Below are 9,019 nucleotides of genomic sequence, written 5' to 3' on the forward strand. Positions count from 1 at the left end.
GCTTTTCCATTTCCTCATCCAGAAATCAACCATTGTGGGAAATCTTGGGCAATACTTACCCAGCCAGTAAGGCTAAGATCTAATCAAAGATAGTAAAGAAATTCTAAGTGTAGGTGAATTGGTGAATTCCTGCTCACTGTGTTTACTCAGACAGGTCTGGGAAAATATGGATTCTCCCTTTTGTCAGATGGCTATGGATATTGATAAGTCTCTTTGACTAAGACTGGGTGCTCAATGTCACAAGACTTTCATGGGAATAAGCCAACCTCATTATAATATTCATTTTCTCATTACTGTTAATCAATCAGAGTTGATTTTCACCTTCAGGTGCACCCCCTTTTCAAAAGACTTTGTAAACATTGAAGGCTTGACAGGCTCTGTCTTTTTGCTCAGCAAGGGGAACAATGAGTTTATTTCATTGACTGCTTTCTAGATGTAGTTAATAAAATTGATTGTAATATACCCAGAAATTCTGTCTCTCAGGAGTTTTCAGTGGTCATACATGGGGAAGTTAGAATACTTTCTAGCAAATTATGTCAAGGGCAAGTTAAATAGTTCAAAAGGTCCATACAGGGTCAATCTTAGTGCAAGAGTCCAGGCAGGCCAGATGTCCAAGAAAGGTTGATCTTTCTACAACCCAATTGCTTGTGGAAGGAGTGGAAAAGGAAAAAAAATGTATGTACTATGAGTTTGGAGGAAACTTCTCAGAAAAAGTAACCTTAGAGGTCAGAGAAACAGAGCTACAGGTTTTTGTAAATAGAGACATTCAGGCTGTCAAAGTCAGGATGAGCCTAAATGATCCTGTATTGAAGGGAGACTTCTACCAGCTTAGAGATTTACTATCCAAACAGGACACTGGATGAGATTAAGAGAAAAATTTATCTTACTGGAACACACCTTTTCTTAGGTAACTCCAAGGGTTAACACATTCTCCCTAAAACTTTCTGATATCCTGTCCCCACTGCTCAACCTTCCAAGTAACCAAAGTGACTGAGCAGCTTCACCTGATAGGCTGCTTAAATTTTCCATTTTTCCATGTCTCCCTAAAATTGTGTAAAACCATATATATGTGTGTGCATATATATGTATGTGCATGTGTATATACATACATGTATTTATATGTGTATATATATGTGTGTGTACGTGCACATATATAGATTACAGATACATATGTGTACATGCACATATATAGATTACATATATATACATATATAGATCTATATCTCTGTGTGTGTGTGTGTGTGTGTTGTGTGTGTGTATAACCTCCCTTTGTTCAGGGTTTTACTATTTACCTGGTAATTGCCCATCAGTTGATGATAATTAATGTTGTATCTGCTAGCCTTGCCTCCTGATTTATTGACCTCCATTTAAACAGACCGATGTGGAAAGAATTACCCTCCAAGAAGGTCTTAGGATCACTGGATTGAGGTATTCCCCAATGCTCCACTGCCATTCATGGAAGCAAGCGCAAAAGGCATTGCAATAGCGCCCAATAATTCTCTACTCCCACAGATTCTTTCACTTGACATCTAGTTTCCTAAATCCAGAATTCACTAGGATGACACCAATACACAAGTACTCAAAAAGCTAAGTACAGAGGAATTTTTGTTGGTGTCTGCTGGCAGGTCAGCCTAAGGTAGGGGAGTGGGGGGTGGACATACAACAAATATGGCATTAAAAGCTGGATTCAGAGTCAGAGTTATCCAGAAAGGTATTGTCTACTTGCCAAGACTAAGCCTTGACACTCCCCACACTTGAAATGAATTTGTAGATGCTTAGCTAGGTAAGTAAGTAGCAGAAAACTACTTAGTTAATACCTTTAAAACAAAACAAAACAAAACAAACAAAGCAAAAAGTAATCTATTGAGCAAACACTGTGATGTGGAAATAGTATAGCCCTGGGATCAGAAACTTGGGTTTGAGCCCTTTGACTCTACCACTTGCTAGACTTGGGCAAGTTACTTAACTTCATCTAGCATTGATTTCTCTATCTTTGAAAAAATAGTTTTGGACTATAAGGTACTTTCCAGCATATTTGTTGTTGTTCAATGGGCAGATAAGAATAATCCATTCCAATGGCACCGAAAGTGGCTGAAGTATGTACCATGGAGCACTTAGGGCTTGGTTAGACATGGAAGATGCCAAGGCCATCCACTGCATCCCAAGCCACCTCCACTGGTCTTGACTTTTGTTTTGCTACTGGACTTCAATGACTCAGGTAGAGAAAGTGAGACTGATAACTTTGTATACTCTGCCTCACTTAAATCCAATTCAGGACAAGTCATCACCAGTGAGTTCATTGATCCTCTTTGAAAACAAAGGACAAACAACAACAACCTTCCAGCTCTCACATTCTATTATCAATCCTTAAAAAAAAGTCTTTCTCCTTGGTGAATATCAGTTGTTTGGTAATTGGGTTTAAAGAGTCTTTCTTAGGGGAGAAAATCATGACATGGTCCATTTTCTTTATCTATATCTGGGTCCTTATTAAATCTGAAGTACTTAGATGTTCTGAGTACTGAAAAATACTATAGTATAAATATTCTAAAATAAATATTAAGCTTTCATCTATATCATTTTAAATGATTTTCCATTTTTTATAAGAAAACATTTTAAGTAAAACCCAGTATGCCTTTAGCTGGCTTCACATGTAATGTCAACTACTTTCTTTACTGATAGAAAAATAAATCATGAAATTATGAATTATATTTCAGTTTGCCCTTAAATTTCTAAGATGTTGTTTAACAAAGGATTTCTGCCCTAGATGGAAGATTTAGTATATGAACATTTTTTCTCGAGTATGACCCTGCTATGAATGCATAACTTTTGAAACTCAAACACATTTGTAAACTGCAAATATACTTCCACTGTCTAAAGGTTAAAATAAAAACAAAAGCCCTTATTTAAACAGATAGCTTTCTGTGAGAACACGATCCAGCCTTATTAGTAGTAGAATTTTCTATGATTACTAGAAAGATATAAGTATATTATTATTTTTGAACCTGGATTATAGATTGGGTAGGTAGGAGAAAGTAAAGGAGACAAGCATTTATTAAGCACTTACTGTGTGCCAGGCACTGTGCTAAGCATTTTACAAATATAATCTTATTTGATCCTCACAACAACCTTGGGAAGTAGGTGAAATTAATATCCCCACTTGACAGATGAGAAAACTAAGGCAGACAGAGGCTAAGTGACTTGCCCAAGGTCATACAGGTAGTAAATATCAGTATTTGAACCTAGCTCCCCTGATGACAGAGTCAATGCTTTTTCTACCATAACATACTTTGGGCTGGGAAACTAACAAAAATCTACAATAGAGAGTTAATGACTCAAGATAAGTAAGTATATAGTTTTAAAAAGTACCTTATTGTCCTTGATAAATTCAAATCACTCACCCCAGATGACTATATCTTAGGGTAACGAAAGAACTGGTAGATATGACTGCCAATCATAGATCAATATTTGAAAGATGGTGGAGAATAAGAGAGGTGTCATAGGAATGGAGTAGGGAAATTTTTTTTTAACATTTTTTAAAAAGGGGGAGGGAGGAAGAATGCTAGAGTCTGAAAACTATAGACCAGTTGGTAGTCAATAAACATTTATTAAGTGCTTACTATGTGTCAGGCACCGTGGTAAGTGATGGAGATATAAATACAAAAAAAAAAAGACAATCCCTGCCCTCAAGGACCTTACAGTCTAATGGGGAAGACACTACACAAAAGGAAGTTGAAAAGAGGTGGGGGAAGAGGAATGAAGGCAATTGCTGGGAAGGTATTCAAGGCAGAGGTATGGTGGAGAAGTCAGAGATGTTCCAGAGTGGTGCAGCCTCGTGAGAAATGATCAGTTCTAAGTGGAGCTTTCTGCTTAAGTACAGATTTTGAAGTTCTTGGCACTACCTTTTAATCAGAGGCGAAGAGAACAGAATACCAAGGCTGATGGGGTCTTGCAAGATGATGAGGTTTTTCTTAATGAGCTTCTTGGGGACATGAAGGAGAAGTCAGAGATATCCCAGGGTAGTGTAGCCAGGTGTGAAATGAGAAGTTCTGACCTTGAGGCCAATGAGATTGACTTTGATCACTGGGAAAATCCTAGAATGTGTTATTAAAGAGATAGTAAACATCTAGAAAAGGACCTAAAGAGCCTGAATAGTTTCAGCAAAAAAGTAAGTCATACCAGATTAACCTTATTACCATTTTTGATCAAGTTAAATTTATGTATCTTGGGAATCCTACAGATAAGTTCAGCTAGATTGTTTTTATCAAAATGATAAATTATCTCATGCTATTCTTGGAGATGGAGAAATATGGACTAGGTATAATATATACTATACATACATATAGTATATACTATAGGCATAACATCTCAATCAAATTCACAAAATGGCACAAAGCTAGAATGAACTTCCACCATACTGTGTGACAGAGTCAATACCCAAAAAAGATTTTGGTTGAGGATGATTACAACAACTGTAGCCAAATCTGGACGGCTAGGAGGCTCAGTGGATAGAGCAATGAGGAGGCCTGGATTCAGGAAAACTCATCTTCCTGAGTTCAAATCCAGCCTCAGACACTTACTAGCTATGTGACCTGGGCAAGTCACTTCACCCTGTTTCCTCAGTTTCTTCATCTATAAAATGAGCTGGAGAAGCAAATGACAAGCCACTTCAGTATCTTTGACAAGAGAACCCCAAATGGGGTCATGAAGACAGACACAGCTGAACAACAGGACTTTGTAAGTTTGGGGGGGGGGTAATTAACAGCTTTTTTAAAGAACTGGGAGTTTTTTGGTAGACTTTTCCTAAAAGGTTAATATGTCAATAGGGTGATATGGTAGCCAAAAAAAGTTAATGTGATCTCAGGTTATATTAAGAAAATGATATCTTCCAGGAATATGGATAGTCCCACCGTACTCTGCCCTGGCCAAACCACATCAAGAGCATTGTGTTTAGTTCTGGGTACCACATTTTGAGAAAAACATTAGAAGTGTAGAGTGCATCCAAGAAAAGGAAAGAAGAATGGTAAAGGACCTCAAGTCCATTCCATGTACAGAGTGGTTTAAGGAATTAAAGATAGTGAGCCTGAAGAAAAGAAGGCTCTGGAGAGAACTGAGTCTTGAACTATCTTAAAGTATTTAGAAGTCTCTCATGTAGAAGGGATATCAGACTTGTTTTGTTTGGTCTCAAAGGAAGAACTAAGAGAACTGGGTTTAAGTTGCAAAGAAGCAAATGTAGACATGATGTCAAAAAAGAAAAGAAAAAAGAAAAAACTTCCTAAAAATTAGAGCTTTTACAAAGTAGAATAGGCTGCTTTGGAGAGCATAGGGTCTTAGATGTAGAGCTAGAAGGGACTTCAGAGCCCATCTAGTCCAAACACCTCATTCTACAGATGAGAAAGCTGAATGTAGAAAAAAGAGAGTTGAGAGGGAAAGACTAGAAAGCAGATCAAGAAAGGGGCTGGGGAGTTGGGAGTATCTCTTGGGTCCCACGCTGCCCCTTGTCCTGCCTCCAACATGCCCTGAAAAATAGAGGAAATAAAAGACTCCCTGCTCACAGCCAGATGAAAACATGCCAAATCTGTCAAGATCAAGAAAAATAAGGACAATGTGAAGTTTAAGGTTCACTGCAGCAGGTACCTGTACACATTGGTCATTACAGACAAAGAGAAGGCAGGGAAACTTAAAACAGTGCCTGCCTCCTGGTTTGGCTATAAAGGAGTTGAAGTGAAGGAATCATTCCATGTTCCACCTGTATTAAAATGTAGGAGGAAAAAAAGAAAGAAAGAAAGAAAGAAAGAAAGAAAAGAAAAGGACTGGGCAGGTATGTGACTCATTTTTTTATAGACCAGTATAAAGTTAGGTTCTTCCCAGAAGTCCGACCTTACAATTTATCTCGGGGCAGTATCAATCATCGGGACTTAATCAGGAGTTGTCTTTTGTCCTCTTAACAAAATAACAATAGGTATATCTATATTCTTTGGGGAGAATCATGGCCAATAAAATGTCCCAGGAAAGGCTTAACTTCTGGACAGCTCATCAAACAAGTGGGAAGTCCCCTGATCTGTGCCTTAAATTATGAATATGAGCATCCCCCCCTTTCCCCTCCCCCATGGTAAAATTCCACTATCTTATTCTGTGCAATTTTTGCCCAAATTCTCCAATCTATTCTCCATAAGGAATCGACCCCGACTTGGTGGAGACTTTCCTATAGGTCTTTTACTACTGGGGCAGGTGTACTAGTGGAGCTATCAGACTATCTATGTGCTACCATTCTTACTACCTAACTAATCTACTTTCTGGTCTGATGAAACATTTTCTGGATTACTCTCCCATGAAAGTTGTTGGTAACAGAGTACACTTTACCAGGCATCTTTTGATTGATCTTTGGTTTACTTGCTAGTTCAGTAGTCTTTGAAGATCGTAGTGTTCCATGATTCTCAGCTATAAGACTATTTGTGGTATTTTTATGGGGTTGTGAATCAGGGAGCAGCTTGGCATGAGTGAGAGCACACAAAATTTCTCAGGTGCAATCCAGTCTACTCTCTTCAGTTACAAGCCCAATCACTGTCTATCTGCGGCGTCTATTTAAGATACACCTACTGTGAGACTAACCTAATATACTTCCAGGATCAAATATAAAATCCTCCTCAAAACCTTTCGTACCCTATCCCTTTCCCAACCTTTCTCATCTTCTTGTACCTTGTTCTTGTTCAGTCATTTTTCAGTCACATCAGACCATCCATGACCCCATTTGGGGTTTTCTTGGCTGAGATGCTGGAGTGGTTTGCCATTTTCTTCTCCAGCTCATATTACAGATGAGGAAACTGAGGCAACCAGGGTTAAGTGACTTGCCCAGAGTCATATAGCGAATAAGTATCTAATGCTGGGTTTGAATTTAGGTCTTCTTGACCACCTAGCTGCCCTCTTACCTTACATCCCGCCATGTACTCTGCAATCCATTGAAAACTGGCCCCCTTGCTTTGCTGTTCTTTGAACATGATACTGCATCTCCTGACTTCGAGAATTTCCCCTGACTGACCTCCATACATCAAATACTGTCCCACCTTGTCTCTTACCTGGCTTCCCTCAAGTCTCTGCTAAAATCTCACTTCTATAGGAAGCCTTTCCTGACCAATCTTAATTCTAGTTCCTTCCCGTGGTTGATTATTTCCCATTTATCCTACATACAGTTTGCTTGTACACAGTTGTTCGCTTGTTTTCCCCCACTAGACCATGCTCCTTAGCAGCAGGGACTGTTTTTTTACTTTTCTTTGAATCTTCACTGCTTAGCATAGTGCCTGGCATATAGAAGGCACTTACTAAATGTTTATTTACTGACTGACCATCTATCCAACTGCATGATATCCTCTAGAAAATAGATATTCTTCATTGATTCAGTTTTTCTTTGTGGCTTGTTAGGCCAATATCTTTTGAAGGAGAGATAGTGTTATACAGTGGATAGGCCACTAAGATTGGAATCAGAAAAACCTGATATGTGTGATCCTGGGGTCACTTCAATCTCTCTGTACCTCACTAATTTGAGGGGATTGGGCTCAGTGGCTTCTAAGGTCCCTTCTGCCTTTAAATCTATGATTCTGTGAATGGCTGTGGATGTCTAGGGAGGATCCCTAGAGGGTCTAAAGCAATCAGTACAATGTCATCTAAAGGACCCCCCCCCCAATATAGGGAATCCTTCTTTCATTTGGTCTTTATATAGAACAAATTCCTTGAGTGCCTTTGGTGAACATATATCTCCTATTTTATGCCTCTATTGATGCCGATATTCAGAGGATCATTAAGCAAAGTTATCTTTGTAGTTGCTTGTCTTTTCTGGACTGATGATTTTCACATATGCACAGAAGACACATTTTTGGAGAAAAGACTTTAGGGCTATATTGTGTTTTACTACAGGGGTTTCTGACCTTTTCTTAGTATCACAAAATTGCCAAATGCTCATTAGAATACATTCAAAGAACTTAGTAAGATCCTTTATTCTGTTTCTTGTCAACCAACAGTCTTATTGTCAGTAAGAGGTTTTTGGGGGGGTTTTTTGTTTTTTTGTTTTTTGGTTGGGCAATGGAGGTTAAGTGACTTGCCCAGGGTCACACAGCTAGTAAGTGTTATGTGTCTGAGGCCAGATTTGAACTAAAGTCCTCCAGAATCCAGGACCGGTGCTCTATCTACTGTGCAACCAAGCTGCCCCCATAGTAAGAGTTTTTTGAAAGTGATATCTGCATATCATATTCAGATTCCAGTTTACTTCTTCCTTTGGATTTGATTGAGAACATGACTAAAAATTTTGATTCAGAGATAAGTTGTTATTATGGATACTTTCCCAAAGTACATTAAACATTGACTGGAAATCAACCCAGAGTTTCTTGTCATTGCCAAGATCAATTTGTTTTTCTTTCATTTGGATTGTTGTCATTACCTTTTTCTAGCTCTGAATTAAAAGAGAATTGTATCCAAATCCCATTCACTTGGATTTGTTCAGTAGAAATTATTTTTTCAGCAGTCTTTGATTTTTTTCAGATGTATTTTAATGCCCTCTCTCTATGATACCCTACTCCCTCTTCCTCACTCTTCCCTTTCTAATTGACACATTTTTTTCACTTGACATTGCCACTTTTGGAATATTTAACTAGAATAATATTTACCAAATAGTTTACACAAACCCTTGACAAGCTTATCATGCCCTCCTGGGTGTGCACATCACAGGTTAGGAACTCCTGTATGAACAATAAAATGTCTTAGACAAAGGCTTACCTCCTGATGAGTTTATCAAATCAGTCAGGAACTCCCAAGATCCGTCCCTTAAATCTTAAATATGAACACTCTCTTCACTGGTGAAATCCCACTATTTCATTCTGTGCAATTCTTATTCAAGTGCTCCAAGTAATACTTCATAGAGGATTTACCTCAATTTGCTTCTACAGGGGAAATATACGTTTGGTTCTTTGCTAGCCAGCAAATGATAGACGATAGGATAATGTATTCTCTACACCTCTGCAGTCACTGCCTA

General features: G+C 38.4%; 1 pseudogene; it reads left to right on the forward strand.

Moving 5' to 3' along the window:
• Window positions 1-5,511: 5,511 nt before the first annotated feature.
• On the forward strand, window positions 5,512-5,725 carry LOC110222861 (large ribosomal subunit protein eL38 pseudogene; annotated as a pseudogene).
• The last annotated feature ends 3,294 nt before the right edge of the window (window positions 5,726-9,019 follow it).

Source organism: Phascolarctos cinereus, unplaced genomic scaffold, assembly GCF_003287225.1.
Source record: "Phascolarctos cinereus isolate Bilbo 61053 unplaced genomic scaffold, phaCin_HiC Scaffold_4;HRSCAF=312, whole genome shotgun sequence".
Taxonomy (NCBI): Eukaryota; Metazoa; Chordata; class Mammalia; order Diprotodontia; family Phascolarctidae; genus Phascolarctos; species Phascolarctos cinereus.